The sequence below is a fragment of the Bubalus bubalis genome, chromosome 12 (genome assembly GCF_019923935.1).
Source record: "Bubalus bubalis isolate 160015118507 breed Murrah chromosome 12, NDDB_SH_1, whole genome shotgun sequence".
Lineage (NCBI taxonomy): Eukaryota > Metazoa > Chordata > Mammalia > Artiodactyla > Bovidae > Bubalus > Bubalus bubalis.
Genome location: NC_059168.1, coordinates 88,989,831 through 89,010,072, shown reverse-complemented (window position 1 = coordinate 89,010,072; position 20,242 = coordinate 88,989,831). Strand labels below are relative to the sequence as shown.

Sequence of the window (20,242 nt, the reverse complement as noted above, 5' to 3'; positions counted from 1 at the left end):
AGTGGGGTGGAGAAGGGGAGGGAGGCTCAAGAAGGAGGGATGTGTGTATAATTATGGCTGATTCTCGTTGTTGTATGGCAGAAACCAAAACAACACTGTAAACATTAAAAAAAAATTAAAATGCAAAGAAAAGAAATACTCTGATAATAAAATAAATTTCCCTCTGAGATTTATTTTTAAAAACACATATTTGGGAATATCGTTATTGTGGAAATGAACAGACCTTTATTATTTTTCTTGGAAACCATTGTTCAGAAGCCACAGTATTTCATGAATTGAAAAAAGTATTCTTGAATTTTTGTTGCTGGCTGCTTCTACTCTGGCTTTTCTGAATTATCAAGAAAGGCAGTAAAACTATCTGGCCTCAAAGTTTACTAGTGTTCATGTATATTAGGATCCCACTGCTTTCTTTCTTGGTCCTGGGAACAGAGAAAAGAGACTATCCATTTAATTCTTTAAGAGGTATTTTTCAATGGGCCTGTCTGTCAAAGATGCAAAGTGAATCTCCATTTTGAAACTTCTGCTACTGAAGGAGGACACATGTCCTTTCACATGTTCTTACAGTCGCATGTGGAAATGGAGTGTCAGGACTAAAAGCACTAAGAACAAGGAGGTTATAAAATACAGAAAACAGTGACCTATAGCTGGAGCCTACTGGGGGTGAGTGGGGGTTTATTGCTCTATCTCCTGATTGGTGAAGCCACAGAAGGTCAGAAGAGGGATGAATTCACTTCTGTTCTTTCCAGACAGGCAGTGAGCTAAATTTGCTTTAAGTTGTGTAGACTTCATTAAGTTTCTTTAATATCAGGACCCCAAATTGCTCCTACTTACATTTTCTTGCAACCTTCTATCAGGATCAGTTCAGTCACTCAGTTGTGTCCATCTCTTTGTGACCCCATGAACCGCAGCATGCAAGGCCTCCCTGTCCATCACCAACTGCCAGAGTTCACCCAAACCCATGTCCATCGAGTCAGTGATGCCATCCAACCATCTCATCCTCTGTTGTCCCCTTCTCCTCCTGCCCTCAATCTTTCCCAACATCAGGGTCTTTCAAATGAGTCAGCTCTTCACATCAGGTGGCCTAAGTATTGGAGTTTCAGCTTCAACATCAGTCCTTCCAATGAACACCCAGGACTGATCTCCTTCAGGATGGACTGGTTGGATCTCCTTGCAGTCCAAGGGACTCTAGAGAGTCTTCTCCAACACCACAGTTCAAAAGCATCAATTCTTCAGCACTCAGCTTTCTTTATATTCCAATTCTCACATCCATACATGACCACTGGAAAAACCATAGCCTTGACTAGATGGACCTTTGTTGACAAAGTAATGTCTCTGCTTTTTAATATGCTATCTATGTTGGTCATAACTTTCCTTCCAAGCAGTAAGCATATTTTAATTTCATGGCTGCAGTCACCATCTGCAGTGATTTTGGAGCACAAAAAAATAAAGTCAGCCACTGTTTCCCCATCTATTTGCAATGAACTGATTGGACTGTATCACTTCACTGCAGATGGTGACTGCAGCCATGAAATTAAAAGATGCTTACTCCTTGGAAGGAAAGCTATGACCAACCTAGATAACATATTCAAAAGCAGAGACATTACTTTACCAACAAAGGTCCATCTAGTCAAGGCTATGTTTTTTCCAGTGGTCATGTATGGATGTGAGAGTTGGACTGTGAAGAAAGCTGAGCACTGAAGAATTGATGCTTTTGAACTGTGGTGTTGGAGAAGACTCTTGAGAGTCCCTTGGACTGCAAGGAGGTCCAACCAGTCCATCCTAAAGGAGATCAGTCCTGGGTGTTCATTGGAAGGACTGATGCTAAAGCTGAAACTCCAGTACTTTGGCCACTTCATGCAAAGAGTTGACTCATTAGAAAAGACCCTGATGCTGGGAGGGATTGGGGACAGGAGGAGAAGGGGACGACAGAGGATGAGATGGCTAGACGACATCACCGACTCGATGGATGTGAGTTTGAGTGAACTCCGGGAGTTGGTGATGGACAGGGAGGCCTGGTGTGCTGCGATTCATGGGGTCACAAAGGGTTGGACACCACTGAGTGACTGAACTGAACTGATGGGACTGGATGCCATGATCTTAGTTTTCTGAATGTTGAGCTTTAAGCCAACTTTGTCACTCTCCTCTTTCACTTTCATCAAGAGGCCCTTTAGTTCTTCTTCACTTTCTGCCATATGGGTGGTGTCATCTGCATATCTGAGGTTATTGATATTTCTCCCGGCAATCTTATTTCCAACTTGTGCTTCCTTCAGCCCAGCATTTCTCATGATGTACTCTGAATATAATTTAAATAAGCAGGGTGACAATACACAGCCTTGATGTACTCCTTTTCCTATTTGGAACCAGTCTGTTGTTCCATGTCCAGTTCTAATTGTTGCTTCCTGACCTGCATACTGGTTTCTCAAGAGGCAGATCAGATGGTCTGGTATTCCCATCTGTTTCATAATTTTTTGCAGTTTATTGTGATCCACACCATCAAATGCTTTGGCATAATCAATAAAGCAGAAATAGATGTTTTTCTGGGTCTCTCTTGTCTGTAAGAGCAGGTTTTGCCATTCAAAACAATCCCCTTCTCCCATATTTGGGGAACAAAGACTCTCTTTCACCAACTTCCAATGTTCTAGGCTGCTTCCTTCCCTCCCCTAAATAAGTGGGAGCCACTCATTCAATGAGTTACGAATCTCAGAGCAAGAATTGCACTGGGAATAAAAAGTACATCAGAAAAGAGTTCAGAAATATTATCTCCATTACGTCTTGTTCTTGTTTTTCAGAAGAAGGTTGAAGGAGGCAAGTACAGGATTGTCCTAGCAATCTTAACCCTGAAAATGCTGCCAAACCTAGGGCAACTGGGTTCATGTATGAATAGTCATTCTGAGAGTCACTGGTCTGACTTCAGCTCTGTTGTTGCAAAATGATGAGCCCTAGTGATCTGTCTGCAGTGCCTGGGCCTCCCTGGAGAGGGGCACAGAGCTGGGCAGCTGGTGGGAAGCCCTTTAATGTCATCTGGAACTCCACCTGCACGGAGGTATGGCAGGTCCAGCTAGGACTCTCAGGGCCCAGGTGCTGAGAAGCTGGGACCATGCTGTAACATGGTCAGGCTGTAGGGTCACACAGCGACTTCCTTCTCCTATCTTCCCTGAGTGAACCAAGACACAAGCAAGCTCAGGTGAGGATTGTCCCAGCCCTTCAGACTACATCTCTGTCCTGAAAGATGAAAGAGCCCCTGAGCAACAGCAGTGCGGGGTCTTGTGACTCACTGCTCTTGACCAAGAGAAAAGAATAGCAAGTGTTTAAAGGAAATTTTGATAGCTTTGGTTTATTTTTCAAATAATTAATTTATTTTTTGCCCCACAGAATAAACTTTGAAAACCATGTACAGGGCCTAGAAGCTCCTTGGAAATAGATTAAAAGAAAATAAATTATCATTAATTTGGGGTTTTGAGTCTCTCCACATCACAATAACAAAATATGTAAATAAAAAGCCCTTCCTCTCATCCACTTTCTATTCTACCAGTCCTGGATTCAAGAGTCATATCAACCCCTGACCCTCCCACATGTAGACAGAGATGGAGTGCAGTTTCAGAAAGTGTTTTTTTTTTTTTTTTTTTAAACAGGAGGACTCTGTAAAATTTTTTTCCAGATTTATACAAACTATTGGAAACCAACCAAATGAAAAGTCAAGTATTGGAAACCCAGAAAATAAAAAGCCAATACACTAGTTTCCTTGTTTTAGTTTTATAAATCTTTAAGTGTCTTTCACTTATTTTTCCCCTTATTTATACATGATCTGCCTTGATTATACCTGTTTTTTCCCACAAAGGCAGCATATAATAAAAGAACAGGTATGATGAATACTCCTAAAGGAAACACACTACAAGAGAAGAAAGAGAACAAAAACAAGAAATAAGGGATGAAGAAAGGATGTTGAAGATAGAAGCAGAGTTACAGAACTTCATGTCAACCATGGCAAAAGATAAAATTTCATAATTATGTAACATTCACTCTTTTTGAAAAAATCTTTTCATTTTGCATTGAGGTAGGAGAAATATCAATAACCTGAGATATGCAGATGACACCACCTTTATGGCAGAAAGTGAAGAACTAAAGAGCCTCTTGATGAAAGTGAAAGAGGAGAGTGAAAGAGTTGGCTTAAAGCTCAACATTCAGAAAACTAAGATCATGGCATCCGGTCCCATCACTTCATGGGAAATAGATGGAGAAACAGTGGAAACAGTGGCTGACTTTATTTTGGTGGTTCCAAAATCACTGCAGATGGTGACCGCAGCCATGAAATTAAAAGACGCTTACTCCTTGGGAGAAAAGTTATGACCAAACTAGACAGCATGTTAAAAAGCAGACACATTACTTTGCCAACAAAGGTCCATCTAGTTAAGGCTATGGTTTTTCCAGTAGTCATGTATGGATGTGAGAGTTGACAATAAAGAAAGCTGAGTGCTGAAGAACCGATGCTTTTGAACTGTGGTGTTGGAGAAGACTTTTGAGAGTCCCTTGGACTGCAAGGAGATCCAAACCATCCATCCTGAAGGAAATCAGTCCTGAATGTTCATTGGAAGGACTGATGTTGAAGTTGAAACTCAATACTTTGAAGTTTGTGAAGAGCTGACTCATTTGAAAAGACCCTGATGCTGGGAAAGATTGAAGGCGGGAGGAGAAGGGGATGACAGAGGATGAGATGATTTGATGGCATCTCTAACTCAATGGAAACGAGTTTGAGTAAACTCCGGGAGTTGTTGATGGACAGGGAGGCTTGGCGTGCTGCAGTCCATGGGGTGGCAAAGAGTCGGACATGACTGCGGGACTGAACTGAACTGAACTGATAGCCAATTAACAATATTGTGATAGTTTCAGGTGAGCAGCAAAGGGACTTAGCTAATAGATGTATATATATATACAATAATGATGGAAAGTCCTTGCAGAAGCGGGAGGGACAGTATATATATATATATACACACACATACATACATTCTCCCCCAAACTCCCCTCTCATCCAGGCTGTCACATAACATTGAGCAGAGTTCCATGTGTTATGCAGTAGGTCCTTGTTGATAATCCATTTTAATTATAGTAGTCTGTACATGTTCATGTCAAACTCCCTAACTACCACTCACCCTCATCCTTCCCCCACCTTGGTAACCATAAATTTGTTCTCTAAGTCTGTGAGTCTCCTTCTGTTTTATAAGCTCATTTGTATCATTTCTTTTTAGGTTCCACATTAAGGGATGTCATAGGATACTCCTCCATCGGACTTACTTCACTCAGTACGACACTCTCTAGTTAGTTACTCTTTAATAAAGAATGCATTCCATTTCACAGGAGAGAGAAATTTTATCAGTCCCAAAGTTCTGGGGATACATATGCCATGCAAAAATGTTTATGTATGTGATGTTTAGAATATGATAGAAACAATTTTCACTAATCAGTTTTCAACAGTGCAGACAAGCTGTATGGGTCTGTTTCTTAACTGGCCTCCAGTGAGAGCTGATGGACAATGGTCAGGATACAGTGATCCTGTCAAGAAAGTTCTGGAGCTGGTGCTGAATGTACTCTATGTTGGGATAAAGGGTGTGGAGGCAGCTAGGGATGTCTGCCTCTGGAGGGTAGTTGTTTCTCTCAACTCACTTAAGTTATGCAGAAAGCCTGGAGAATCTGGAAGAGTGGAGTCAATGTGATTCTCAGATGATGCCTTCGGGACACCAGTTGTCTCAGATGGGCTTGTGACAAGAATAGCATGCCAGACTCCTCAAATGGCTGTCACTTGGGAAAACCAGAAGGGCAGGCATTTTGTGTTATTGACAGAAAGAAGATCAATATGCTCTCCCAAGCTGAGAGAAAACAACTCGTTCTTTTTGTGGAAAATGGAAGATTCTGACACACAGTCTTGCTTGATGGAAGGTTGGGAGATGGGAGGTCTGCGGGGAGGGATGAGGGTGTCGGTGGTAGAACCAGATGGCTTCAAGGAATGGATATCAAGACCTTTCACCCCATAGCTAAGCTCCTGCATTGAAGGCAGGGTAAAGGTGAAGACACTGTCAACCTAGACGATGCTCAAGAAGAAGGGGAAATAAACCAAAAGCCAGGGCAGTAAAAGTAAAAGCAGATACTAGTTTATTTCTCTTCGATTTTTTAAATGAAAAGTCCAGCTTAAAAAGTGGAAAAATAAGCCTGTAGCAGAGTATTTACCAAAAAGCCTCCATTAAAATCAAGAAAAATTAAAAAATCACACCAATTATTCAAGATTACATAGAAGTAAGGCTTGTCATTCTTGTCTTCTTTGTATTTTTCAGTAAAATTTTTCATCTCAAATGATAGGTACACATTTGTTGTACTTTAACAAATAATTTTAATAATTAAAAGTAGCCATAAATATGTACCTCTGGTTTGAAATAAAATATATTTTATTGAGAAATACAAAGAAAATGAGAGTGACAAGTCTTCTAATTAAAATACCAATTCTCCAAAGGAATATAATCTAATAAAAATTTCAATCCTAACCTTAACAAGGGTATATTTGGGAAATAGACAAATTGAATATAAAACTTAGATGGAAGAATACATATGTGAAGGTTGCCAAGAACAATGTGAAATACATGCATAATTGAGGTGGATTTGTCCTATCAGATATTAACATATGCTAAGAAGCTACTATTATAACAAAATGTGATTATTTCAGAAGGACAGAAGATAGATCAAGATATCGGTAGCTCAGCTGGTAAAGAATCCGCCTGCAATGTAAGAGACCTTGGTTCGATTACTGAGTCAGGAAGATCCGCTGGAGAAGGGATAGGCAACCCACTTCAGTATTCTTGGGCTTCCCTGGCAGTTCATTGTAAAGAATCTGCCTGCAATGAGGGATACCTGGGTTCTATCCTTGGTTTGGCAGGATCCCCTGGAGGAGGGCATGGCAAACCACTGCAGTATTCTTGCCTGGAGAATCCTCATGGACAGAGGAGCTTGGTGGACTACAGTCCATGGGGTCACAAAGAGTCAAACATAACTGAGCAACTAAGCACAGCCCAGCAAGAATGCATGGAATTTAATATGTAGTACATTAGGTATTGCAAATAAATCAGAAGAGAAACAGGCTTTTCAAAATTGATGTGTGAAAATAGGTTGATGGTCAAATAAAATAGGAAAGGTAAGTTTTATACTTATTTTATATCATACATAAACAAATTATAAAAATTAAACTATTCAAAAAATGGCATACTGCAGCTTATGGGGCCACAAAGAGTCAGATACAACTTGGCAACTGAACAACAGTGAACAACAATAAAAGTAATATATAATAGGAAAACTGAAAGCTATTGAACAAATAATGGCCGATTTAATATTTAAACATTAAAATTTCTGAAAATCAAAGCATAGCAAGAACATAGTCAAAGATAGTGTATAGTGAAAACATTCATAACATAGGGGATAAAGAATTAATATCCCTAATATATGTGAATTCCTAAGATTCATTTAAAAAACGCAAGTATAATTGGGAAAATAGCGAGACAATATGAGAGGCAATTGATAAGAAAAGAAATCAAGGTCTGTAAGTAGCCAAGGAAGCTCAGCATAGTGAGAAAGCAGGGAAAGACAAATGAAACCGTAGGTTTGGTGCCATTGTCTGCCTCCCAGAAGGAAGCTCAGATGATCGGTACCATCCAATGAGTGTACAAGGAATCAGGATTTTCATACACTATGGTTGTTGCTGCTCAGTCGATCAGCTATGTCCAACTCTTTATGACCCCATGGGCTGCAGCACGCCAGGCTTCTCTGTCCTCCACTCTCTCCTAGAGTTTGCTCAGATTCATGTCCTTTGAGTCACTGATGCTATCTAATAATCTCATGCTCTGCCGCCCCCTTCTTTTTGCCCTCAATGTTTCCCAGAATCAGGATCTTTTCCAATGAGTTGACATTTTCCATCAGGTGGTCAAAGTATTGGAGCTTCAGCTTCACCATCAATCCTTCCAATGACTATTCAGGATTGATTTCCTTTAGGATGGACTGGTTTGGTCTCCTGCTGTCCAAGGGACTCAAGAGTCTTTTCTAGCACCATAATTCGAAAGCATCAGTTCTTTGGTGCTCAGGCTTCTTTATGGGCCAACTCTCACAACTTTACTTGCTACTAGAAAAATGATAGCTTTGCAATACACTATGGAGGAGAGTATAAATAGCCTCACTCCTTCCTTACTCAGCCCCTTACTTCTCTAATACGCTTTCAACTGTACTGCACCTTCTACTTTTGTTGTATTCTCAGCCTGAGCCTCCCATTAAGTCCAAATCTGCCTTGTCCATGGCTGCCCCTGCACAGATGGATTTTGCTGGATGAAACCCGCATGCACAGACACACAGACATTCAGAAACAGAGGTATACACAGACACACATCACACAGAAACACAGGGACATACACAAACATGCATACACAGAGATACACATGTACATTTGGTGGATTCTGTTCTCACCCTCTGCTTCCTCATCCTTTTTTCTGGCATACTACCCCTCTCCAGTAAATGACCTCATCAGCTTTCACCATTTGTCCCACTCCTTATTGCCTCACTTCCTTCCTTAGAGTCTAATGTCCATCATTATAATCACTCCATTGACACAATTTCAAAAGTCTCAAGAGGATCCCCATCATGCTCATGGTTTAGCAGTCATATTTACATTACACTTTCCTAGGTAATTTGTTCTAATATTCTCCAGAAAGTGTTAATATTTAACACTCAGGCTTCCCAACACACACACATGCACACACACACACACATGCATGCATACACACTCACAGCAGTTATGGTTCTACATAGAGGAAATAAAGACAATTAAGAATCTTCACTCACTACTTCTGAAACAAATCTATACTTAAACTCTGTTTTAGTTAGGGTTTTGTAGAAAAAAGAACTATCAGAGAAAGAGAGATGACTATATATTTTATATATTACATGTTGTATATATTATATACAATACATATGAGAGAGAGAAAGATTGATTATATATTACATATAGTACATAAGACAGAGAGAGGGAGGAAGAGACATAATGATGAATCAGCTCACACAATGGTGGATGCTGAGAAGTCACATGACCTACCATCTGCAAGCAGAAGACCTAGGAGAGCTGATGGTATAATTTAGTCTGAGCTCAACTGGAAGGTAATATGAGAAAACTTATTTAAAAAACTAACCAAACTGATCACATGGATCACAGCCTTGTCTAACTCAATGAAACTATGAGACATATCATGGCCACCCAAGACGGATGGGTCATGGTGGAGAGTTCTGACAAAACATGGTCCACTGGAGAACGGAATGGTAAACCACTTCAGTATTTTTGCCTTGAGAACCCCATGAACAGTATGAAAAGTCAAAAATATATGACACTGAAAGATGAACTCTCCAGGTTGGCAGTTGCCCAATATGCTACTAGAGAAGAATGGGGAAATAGCTCCAGGAAGAATGAGGAGGCTGAGCCAAAACAAAAACAAAGCCTAGGTGTGGATGTGACTGGTGATGGAAGTAAAGTCCAAAGCTGTAAGAAAAATCCTGCATAGGAACCTGGAATGTTAGGTCCATGATTCAAGGTAAATTGAAAGTGGCCAAACAGGAGATGGTAAGAGTGAACATTGACACTTTAGGAATTAGTGAACTAAAATGGACTGGAATGGGCAAATTTAATTCAGATGATCATTATATCCACTACTTTGGGCAAGAATCCCTTAGAACAAATGGGTAGCCATCACAGTCAACAAAAGAGTCCAAAATGCAATACTTGGGTTCAATCTTAAAACTATAGAATAATCTCTGTTTATTTCCAAGGCAAACTATACAACATCACAGTAATCCAAGTCTATGTCCCAACCACTAATGTCAAAGAAGCTGAAACTGAACAGTTCTATCAAGCCCTACAAGACCTTCTAGAACTAACAACCCCAAAAGATGTCCTTTTCATTATAGGGGACTGGAATACAAAAGTAGGAAGTCAAGCAATACTTGGAGGAACAGGCAAGTTTGGCCTTAGAGTAAAAAATGAAGCAGGGCAAAAGGTAACAGAGTTTTGCCAAGAGAATGCACTGGTCATAACAAACACCATCTTTCAACAACACAAGAGATGACTCCACACATGGACATCACCAGATGGTCAATACCAAAATCAGTTGATTACATTCTTTGCAGCCAAAGATGGAGAAGCTCTATAAAGTTAGCAAAAACAAGACCGGGAGCTGACTATGGCTCAGATCATGAACTCTTTATTGCCAAATTCAGACTTAAATTGAAGAAAGTAGGGAAACCACTAGACAATTCAGGTATAACCTAAATAAAATCCTTTATGATTATACAGTGGAAGTGACAAATAGATTCAAGGGATTGGATCTGATAGACAGAGTGCCTGAAGAACTATGAACAGAGGTTCATGACACTGTACAGGAGACAGTGATCAAAACCATTCCCAAGAAAAAGAAATGCAAAATGACAAAATAATTGTCTCAAGATGCCTTACAAATGGCTGAGAAAAGAAAAGAAGTGAAACGTAAAGAAGAAAAGGAAAGATATATCCAACTGAATGCAGAGTTTCAAAGAAAAGCAAAGAGAGGTAAGAAAGCCTTTCTAAGTGATCAATGCGAGGAAAACAATAGAATGGGAAAGACTAGTGAGCTCTTCAAGAAAATTAGAGATATTAAGGGAACATTTCCTGCAAAGATGGGCACAATAAAGGACAGAAATTATATGGACCTAACAGAAATGGAACATATAAAGAAGAGGTGGTAAGAATACACAGAAGAACTATACAAAAGATCTTCATGACCCAAATAACCAAGATGGTGTGATCACCCATCTAGAGCCAGACATCCTGGAATGTGAAGTCAAGTGGGCCTTAGGAAGCATCACTATGAACAAAGCTAGTGGAGGTGATGGAATTCCAGTTGAGCTATTTCAAATCCTAAAAGATGATGCTGTGAAAGTGCCGCACTCAATATGCCAGCAAATTTGGAAAACTCAGCAGTGGCCACGGGACTGAAAAAGATCAGTTTTCATTCCAATCCCAAGGAAAGGCAATGCCAAAGATTTTTCAAATTACCACACAATTGTACTCATCTCACATGCTAGCAAAGTAATGCTGAAAATTCTCCAAGCTAGACTTCAATAGTAAATGATCTGAGAACTTCCAGAGATATTCAAGGAGGATTTGGAAAAGGCGGAAGAACAAGAAGTCAAATTGCCAATATTTGTTGGATCATAGAAAAGGCAAGTGAATTCCAGAAAAAACATCTACTTCTGCTTCATTGACAAGCCAAGCCTTTAACTGTGTGGATCACAACAAACTGGAAAATTCTTCACGAGATGGGAATACCAGACCACCTTACCTGCCTCCTGAGAAATCTGTATGCAGGTCAAGAAGCAACAGTTAGAACTGGACATGGGACAACAGACTGGTTCCAAATCAGGAAAGGAATACGTCAAGGCTGTATACTGTCACACTGATTATTTAACTTTTATGCAGAGTACATCATGTGAAAGCACAAGCTGGAATCAAGGTTGCTGGGAGAAATATCAATAACCTCAGATACGCAGATGACACCACCCTTATGGCAGAAAGTGAAGAGGAACTAAAGAGCCGTTTGATGAAAGTGAAAGAGAAGAGTGAAAACGCTGGCTTAAAACTCAACATTCAAAAAACTAAGCTCATGGCATCCAGTCCCATCTTGCGTGCATGTGTGCTCAGTTGCTTCATTCATGTCTGTCTCTTTGTGACCCCGTGGACTGTGGCTCACCAGGCTCCTCTGTCCATGGGATTCTCCAGGCAAGAATACTGGAGTGGGTTGCCATTTCCTTCTCCAACTGGTCCCATCACTTCATGACAAATAGATGGGGAAAAAATGACAGACTTTATTTTCTTGGGCTCCAAAATCACTGCAGATGGTGACTGCAGCCATGAAGTTAAAAGATGCTTGCTCTCTGGAAGAAAAGCTATGATGAACCTAGACAGCATATTAAAAAGCGGAGACATTACTTTGGCCACAAATGTCTGTCTAGTCAAAGCTATGATTTTTCCAGTAGTCAAGTATGGATCTGAGACTTGGACCATAAAGACAGCTGAGTGCCAAAGAATTGGTACTTTTGAGCTATGGTGTTGGAGAAGACTCTTGAGAGCTCCTTGGACTGCAAGGAGATCAAACCAGTCAATCCTAAAGGAAATAAGTCCTGAATATTCATTGGAAGAACTGATGCTGAAGCTGAAGTTCCAATATTTTGGCCACCTGATGCAAAGAACTGACTCTTTAGAAAAGACTCTGATTCTGGGAAAGATTGAAGGTGGGAGGAGAAGGAGACAACAGAGGATGAGATGGTTGCATGTCATCACCAACTTGATGGACATGAGTTTGAGCAAGCTTCAGGGGTTTGTGATGGATAGGGAAGCCCGGCATGCTGCAGTCCATGGGTTCGCAAAGAGTCAGACATGACTGAGTGACTGAAATGAACTGATCATATTTCTGCAACATCTATATTTCCTTTAGTTTATTTTCTGTGGCTTTCCATTTCATTCACAAAGTTCTTCATGATCTCAACCCATTACCTCTCTGATTTTATTTCCTCCTACTTTCTCCCCTCATTCTCTTCCAGATATCCGCATGACTTTCTTCAAGTCTTTACTCAACATGTCATCTTATCCATGACCTCTATAAAACCATATTCAAAATTGTACACTCCATTCAAAATTGCCTGTTCTTTCCTGTGTAATTTATCTCTTTAACACTTACCAGTAGCTAATATGCTTTATAGTTTCCTTTTTATTTTGTCTATATGCCTTCTCCCACTAGATTATAAGCTCCTTGAAGATAAAAGTATGCAATTGTTTAGTTGACTATATCCCCAGTGCCTGGAAAAGAGCTTGACACAAAGAGACAGTTTGGTAAGTATTTATGAATTAATGTTGTTTAGAAAAATGGTTGCATGAAATGCTTTTGTCTGTATATTCAGAGGGATCCAGGGCTAAATGGTATGTGTATCAGCACGAGTTTCTCAGCTCAGTACAGCTAAATGGAATTTCCTCTTTTTCTGACAAGCATCTGTAAATTAGGAGCCCTTAGGAGACTACCAGCTTGACTGTACATTGGTAAAATATTTTCACAAATTGGCTTTGACACAAAGTGGATCGTAGACTGAATGTGAAGCTTAAAACTATACAACTTCTAGAAGATAATAAGAGAGAATCTAGATAAACTTGGGTCTGCCAATGATACCAAAGGCATGATCCATGGAAGAAAGAATTGATAATTGGAACTTTACTAAAAATTAAAAAAAAAATTCTGGAATAGTTGGAAAATCACTCTGCAAAATGGGATGGATGAGTCCCCTGGGCAGAGCTGCTGATGGCGAACAATGATGCTATTGCTGAAATTATTGTCTCCATCTGCTTATGCACCCAACGTTACCATTGCTACTGCTGATGCCATTTCTGCCAGATTTAAACCTTCCCTCTGCTTGCTGTTGTTGTTCAGTCAATCAGTAATATCTGACTCTTTGCAACCCCATGGACTGCAGCACGCCAGGCTTCCCTGTTCTTCACCATCTCCCAAAGTTTGTTCAAATTCATGTCCATGGAGTCGATGGTGCTATATAACCATCTCATCTTCTGCCACTCCATTCTCCTTTTGCCTTCAATCTTTCCCAGCATCAGGGTCTTCTCCAATGAGTCAGCTCTTCACCTTAGGTGGCCAAAGTATTGGAACTTCAGCTTCATCATCAGTCCTTCCAATGAATGTTCAGGGTTGATTTCCTTTACGATGGACTGGTTTGTTCTCCTTGCTGTCCAAGGGACTCCCAAGAGTCTTCTCTAGCATCGCAGTTTGAAGGCATCAGTTCTTCAGTGTTCAGCCTTTTTGATGGTCCAGCTCTCACATCCATACATGACTACTCAAAAAACTTCATACCAGAGCTTCAATTATACAGACCTTTGTAGGCAAAGTAATGTCTCTGCTTTTTAATATGCTGTCTAGGTTGGTCATAGCTTTTCTTCCAAGGAGCAAGCATCTTTTAATTTCATGGCTGCAGTCACCATCCACAGTGATTTTGGAGACAAAGGAAATAAACTCTGTCCCTCTGCTTGGAGAAGGGAATGGCAACCCACTTCAGTATCCTTGCCTGGAGAGCCCCATGGATGGAGGAGCCTGTTGGGCTGCAGTCCTTGGAGTCACACAGAGTCAGGCATGACTGAGTAACTAACACACACTCTGCTTGCTTCTCTGCATTGCTCTGTTCTGATTTAAATTCCTGAGTGGCTGTGTCTAGTTGGCTAAACCTGATCACGTGCTCCTACCATTGCAACAAGGAAGTCCAGGAAATTGAGTACAACAGTCTCATTTTCTACAGAAAGATAAACTCTACCTCTCAAATAGATTGATGTGGTAGATAATTTTGCAACTTAGAAAATAATTAAGAAACAAATCAATAAACAAAAAAATGTGACTATGTTCACAAGTGTTTGTCACTCCCTGTCATAATAAGGTTTAGATATATTATTTACATATGTCATTATAATAGCTTATATAAATATACTTACATATTTATATATAATATAAATATATAACATAAAATTATTAATAAAGTATATAATATAAAGAATACAAGAAAAGAATAGAAATAATTCCCAAGTGGGAAAACCTAGGTCCAGCTTATTTGGAAATTTTGATTTGTGTTGAAATTAAGTGTAAGTCACATCTGGTCATGCAGAAGAAGATGAGTCTAGGTCTTTGAAGATGAGTCTAGGTCTTTGAAGATAAAGGCAAACTGTATGGACAGTGGTTTGACCTTTAAACATAATAACATATATACTGAAATGAGCCAAATAATTTTTCCAAAATAGACCACTCAGGAAATAACTGAAAAAATGAAAAAGATAACGTGTAGCCAAGTTGCAGGATATCGTTAATTTTGTATTAAGGGCTAAGGAACTTTTCAAGGATTTTAATTTGGAGATGGAATTGAGAACTCTTATTTAAAAATATGCAGCACATCCTGAGAAAGATCAGCAGACTCTTTGGTGCCTTGTGTGCCATTTGGGGGAAAGGGACAGCAGAGGAGACATTTAAACAACTGAGCTCTGAAAATGACCTTAGAGCAGGACCATGCAGAATCCCCATCAGGGCTGCACTTTCACTGCATCGCTGAGTCATTTCACAAAGGCTCTAAGGTGGGTCTTAATGTGCTCACCTGCATATTAAGAAAGTGAAACTCAGAGAGGACACGTGGTTTGTCTAAGTCATTCATCTTGCATGGGTTATTTATTAACATTCTTATTAAGTATCCAGTTTTTTCCACAGTGGTAAGATAGTATTTAGAGAAATTCATGATACAGCAAGTGGCCTGGGATTTGAAAAATGAGGAAAATAATTAAATAACAATAAAACCCCCAGAAACGACCCTTAAAATCAAGTTTTAGGTCATTATCTCAGATGACATATCTGACTTTATTCATGTTTCTAGACTCAGATTTTGTTTCAGTCTGATGCATTTTCTAGTTTCTCTCCTACAGAGGATAACAAGATAAGGAGGCAGAGGAGAGGAGAGGAGAGAGGAGTCTAAGAACACTGAGACGGTGGTTATTAAAGGGAGTGGACATGAAATATTGTCTCAGTAGCTGGTAAATGCTGGCTGTCGAGCCACAGAATTTCCTGAGGTCCCATTCTTTTAAATGCTGTAACCTATTAACACTACAAAATTTCTGTATCATCTCTTAAACAAAATCTCACAAATGCCATGAGCCACAATTCAGAATTTTAAAAAGCAGTATCCATTTCTTCTCAAACAGTAGGAGGTGTCAGGATCTCACAGATCTTGGGGAATCAGGTACTTCTTTTATTTTATTAAAACTCTCATGCCCATGTCCAGTTTGGTATGTATACCAGAATGCAAATGTTTTCTTGGCACTTTCTAAGAAATCTGGAAAGATCCAAATGAACATAAGAACTGGTGGGTGATAAGTGTGTCACAACCAGAATTATAGATTTTAGAGCTGGGAGGAAGCAGAGTTGCCTATTTTTAAAATATAAATTCCAACTGTTCAAAACCCTGTGGTTTCCAGGATTTAATTAATGCTCTCTTTGAGGGCCCGTTAATGAGGTGTAGAGACTTCTGGGTTAGCCTTTATTGGCACTCTAATAACATGTAGTACATATTTAAAGACTATTTCGGAATGTGTCATTCCTCCCAACTTCTGCAAAAGTGTGACTACAGGCAGAGATCATTATCCAGTCCGGATGGTTCTAGGCATGGTTCTAGAGAGGGCTTTTTTCTAACAACAGTCCCTCAGCAGCCACTGTGTCCTAGAGACAAGGAGTGCCCCTGCCTTTCTGTACCGATATGCCAGAGCCGCTGTAAAGAAGTGCCATGGTCTGGTTGGCTTCAATATTAGAAATTTACCCCCTCACAGTCTCAAAACCAGAAATCAGAGATTGAGGGGGTCCTTCTGAGGTTGTTGGGGAGAGCCTGCTTCCTTCCTCGCTCCTACATTGCATGGTTTGCTGACCATCTCAGGTTTCCTGGACTTGTAGAAGCAGCGCCCAATCTCTGTTTTCATCTGTATACGACGTTCTCCCTGGGTGCTTATCTGTGTCCAAATTTCCCCTTTTAATAAGGACTTTTGTGGTGGTTGTTCAGTTGCTAAGTAGTGTCCAACTCTTTTGAGACTCATGGACGGTAGCCTACCAGGCTCCTCTGTATATGGGATTCTCCAGGCAAGAATACTAGAGTGGGTTGCCATTTCCTTCTCCAGGGAATCTTCTTGACCCATGGATCAAATTGGTGTCTCCTGCTTGGCAGGCCAATTCTTTACCACTGAGATACCTGGGAAGACTTTTATAAAGATACCAGTCATATTGAATTACAGGTCTACCCTATTCCAGTAGGACCTTCTCTTAACTAGTTAAATCTACAACAACCCCGTTCCTAAATAAGGTCAAATTCTGCAGTACGGGACATAAGATGTCAACATGTGAATTTTGAAGGATCATAATTCAACCTATAACAATTCCAATATGGACAAGGACTTTCCTCTGGCTCCCTGTCTCTTGCTAGCTCGGTCTCTAGCCAGACTGCCCTATTCTTCCCTCCCCGCTTTTCTCCCTGCTTCTTGTCATGTAGAAAACCACGATTGTCCTGAAGTAGGTTTCCTTATAATCTCCTGAAGCCTTTTCAGAAAGCTACAGATCAATATTAATCTCTCCTTTTTTTTCTGTCCATTCATCTCATTAATGGATTTAACAAATCTTTATCGTTAGTCATCTTTAATTCTTTATCTCAAAAAGTTCCTTATATCTTAGAAGTGGCAAACATTATGTTCTTAATCTAGTGTGTCCTGTGCTGTGTTCCATAGATGGATTTTGTGGTTCTAGGGCTCAGGAAAATATGACTGTTCTACAGAAGAGAGTATGCATTTGCTGTCTTGATTAAAGAGAAAAAAACAGGAGAAATGAAGAGGGAGGGGGAAGAAAAGAATAGAAAAAGGAAAACACAAACTGTTTCTCAAGCGAAAGCTAAAGAAGGTGCTGGACATATGTTCTTTTGGAACATTCTGCCTTTCAGTTGAGAAGGTGGCCGCATTGCAAATTAACATAGATATATTTAGCACAAAGAATACACTCTGATACAAGAAGCCTTCCGTGACAACCACAGCTCTTAGCCATTGAGCCAGTTTAGAGGGCAGAGGTGTTGTTCATTCAGCTTTGCTAAAAGCTTTTGGTTGCTAACTTTCTGTTTCTTGCTGTATTTGCAGCCCTAGATTCTCCAAAGGAATCTCTGCATAGCAACTAAGGCATCTTGGGTGATGAAGTTCTAGGTAGTATTGCTGTAGAGAGAGGTTTGTTCTGAGTAATAAAGCCAATACTCTGGAAACTGGAAGAACAGTGAGTGGCCAAAGAGTGTTAGCTAGATTCTCCAGGGTACAGAGAAGGACATATTACCATAAGCACCTTTAAAGTTCTTCATCAATCTCTTGCTTCAGATAGTGAGTAATCTTCATTCCTTTAATTCTCAGCCTTGAGGGCTCTCAACCAGAGTCTTAACATCCTTTTATACTATGCTTGTTGTACATGTCGCCAGGGGTAGACTACTTTTTTTTTTTCCCTTTGCATCTTCATAGATCAGCATATTCTTGGCATATGTAAGTGCTCAATAAATATTTGTGAAGAAGTGAATGAATGAAAGTGTTTAAAGAGAGTTAGGTAGTATTTTTTAATTCGGTGCCAGTGTATGCTTAGCAAAGTCACAGAAGACAACAGTTTGCTAGGAAAAGTAATGTGAGAATGTCTTATGTTCAGAGATTAATAGTAAAATGATATTGAATAGTTTTCACTGGTGAGTCTCTGGAGGTGGTAGGTGAGTCTTGCTAGTTAAGTTGTCTGAACGCAAAACATTACAGCATTAGACTGGAGCCTGTAAGCAGCCCTCGCTGGAAGCCCATATCAACGTTTCTGTGCTTCTTGCCGGTTCCTCGCCAGTCCTTTAAAAGGGTGGCTTATAAACAAAGCCAATGGTTCATATTACATAGGATCATTTATGGATCCCAGTTATTCAAAGATTTCACTCCACATACTGCACTTGCCAAAAAACTTTAATTTCAGAAATGTTTAATTGATTGATTATGCTGTGAAGCATAGCTGGCTGAAAAGTACCAAGGATATCTTTTTTGTTGTTGTTTGAGAGTTTTATTGTGATGTGACAGTATATTTTTAACATTCTGTTAGAATAGGACTGTCGTTGCTGAGTTATTAAGTCATGTCCACCTCTTTGTGATCCCATGGACTGTAGTCTGCCAGGTTCCTCTGTCCATAGGATTACCCAGGCAAGGATACTAGAGTGAGTTGTCATTTCCTTCTCCAGGGGATATTCCTGACCCAGAGACTGAACCCATGTCTCCTGCATTGGCAAGCAGATTCTTTACCACTGAGCTACCAGAGAAGCACATTAGTATACTATATATTATTAATAGATATGCCAGGTTTCTTTTTGACAACTATGATGATTTTGGCTCAAAACTATTCTTTTCTTTTTTAAAAAAAGTTGTTGAAGTATAATTGCATTATAATTTTGAGTTAGTTTCTGCTGAACAACAAAGAGAATCACCCATATGTACATCATGCTATAACCTTTAGGTATCATCTTTCATTTTAAAAATAATACAGGGTTTCAGTTATCGACCCCAGTGACAAAGGCATTTAAGGGTAGAAAAGTAGTCCCCATTAGCCCACGGCCTCCCCCATATCTTTCAGTTGTGACAGAAAATGTATATGAATTTTGATAAAGAACTTGAAACATTCACTACCAAGTGTAGATTTTTAGATGGGCTTTGACTTTTTATTCCAGGGTCACCTGGTCACATTAATAGATTTTCCAAGTTGATAAATGGCAAGGTCATCATCATATCAACTAAAAATATTATGGATCATTTTTGAAACTCTTAAAACATTAATAAATATTTGAAAAATCTCTAGCAACAAATAGAACACTCTATTGTCTCTTTATCATTGGAAATAAAATTCTAGACCCTTGAATTGAATTTATAAATTGATGCACATGAGCTAATGAGGGGACTGGAACATTGAAAGAATGACTTTTGTTTTCATAATTGATAAAAATAATAATGGTGCATTATTTTATTTATTTTTAGTTGGTAAGATAATTTCAATGCAATGAGAATCTGTTGCGTGGATCATGAACCAGAATCCTGGGGAATGGTTTCTTCATGGAGCTGCAGTCATTTAGGAAAGGAAGAAAGAAACAGAGATGAGACACCAAATGTTGTTTTAATAATTTTTCTTTCAAAACATAATGTTCATGAGAGAAATTTTATAAGAATACAAATAAATATAAAGAAGGAAATATGAGATTATTTATATGAGAAATAATTTTTATTAAGGTGTTCGTATTTTGGTTATGTATGTGTATGTGTGCCTGTGTTTGTGCAGAATAAAATACAGCTTTACTTTTTAACTTAAACTCATTTTGTGGGTGTATCATGTGTTATTGGGCTGTTATTGGGCTTCCCTGGTGGCTCAGCTGGTAAAGAATCCACCTGGAATGTGGGAGATCTGGGTTCGACCACTGGGTTGGGAAGATCCCCTGGAGAAGGGAAAGGCTACTCATTCCGGTATTCTGGCCTGGAGAATTCCATGGACTGTATAGTCTATGGGGTTTCAAAGAGTTGGATATGACTGAGTGACTT

The 20,242-nt window shown here is 39.6% G+C and overlaps 1 long non-coding RNA gene across 1 annotated transcript in view; it reads left to right on the top strand.

Annotated features, from left to right (window-relative positions):
* LOC112578132 overlaps positions 1-19,884 on the top strand; it is a 47,192-nt gene extending 27,308 nt beyond the window's left edge. The window contains exons 2-3 of the long non-coding RNA XR_003102407.2: positions 12,843-12,934; positions 19,688-19,884. This is a non-coding gene — a long non-coding RNA (uncharacterized LOC112578132). The remainder of the gene's footprint in view (positions 1-12,842; positions 12,935-19,687) is intronic.
* Positions 19,885-20,242: the final 358 nt, after the last annotated feature.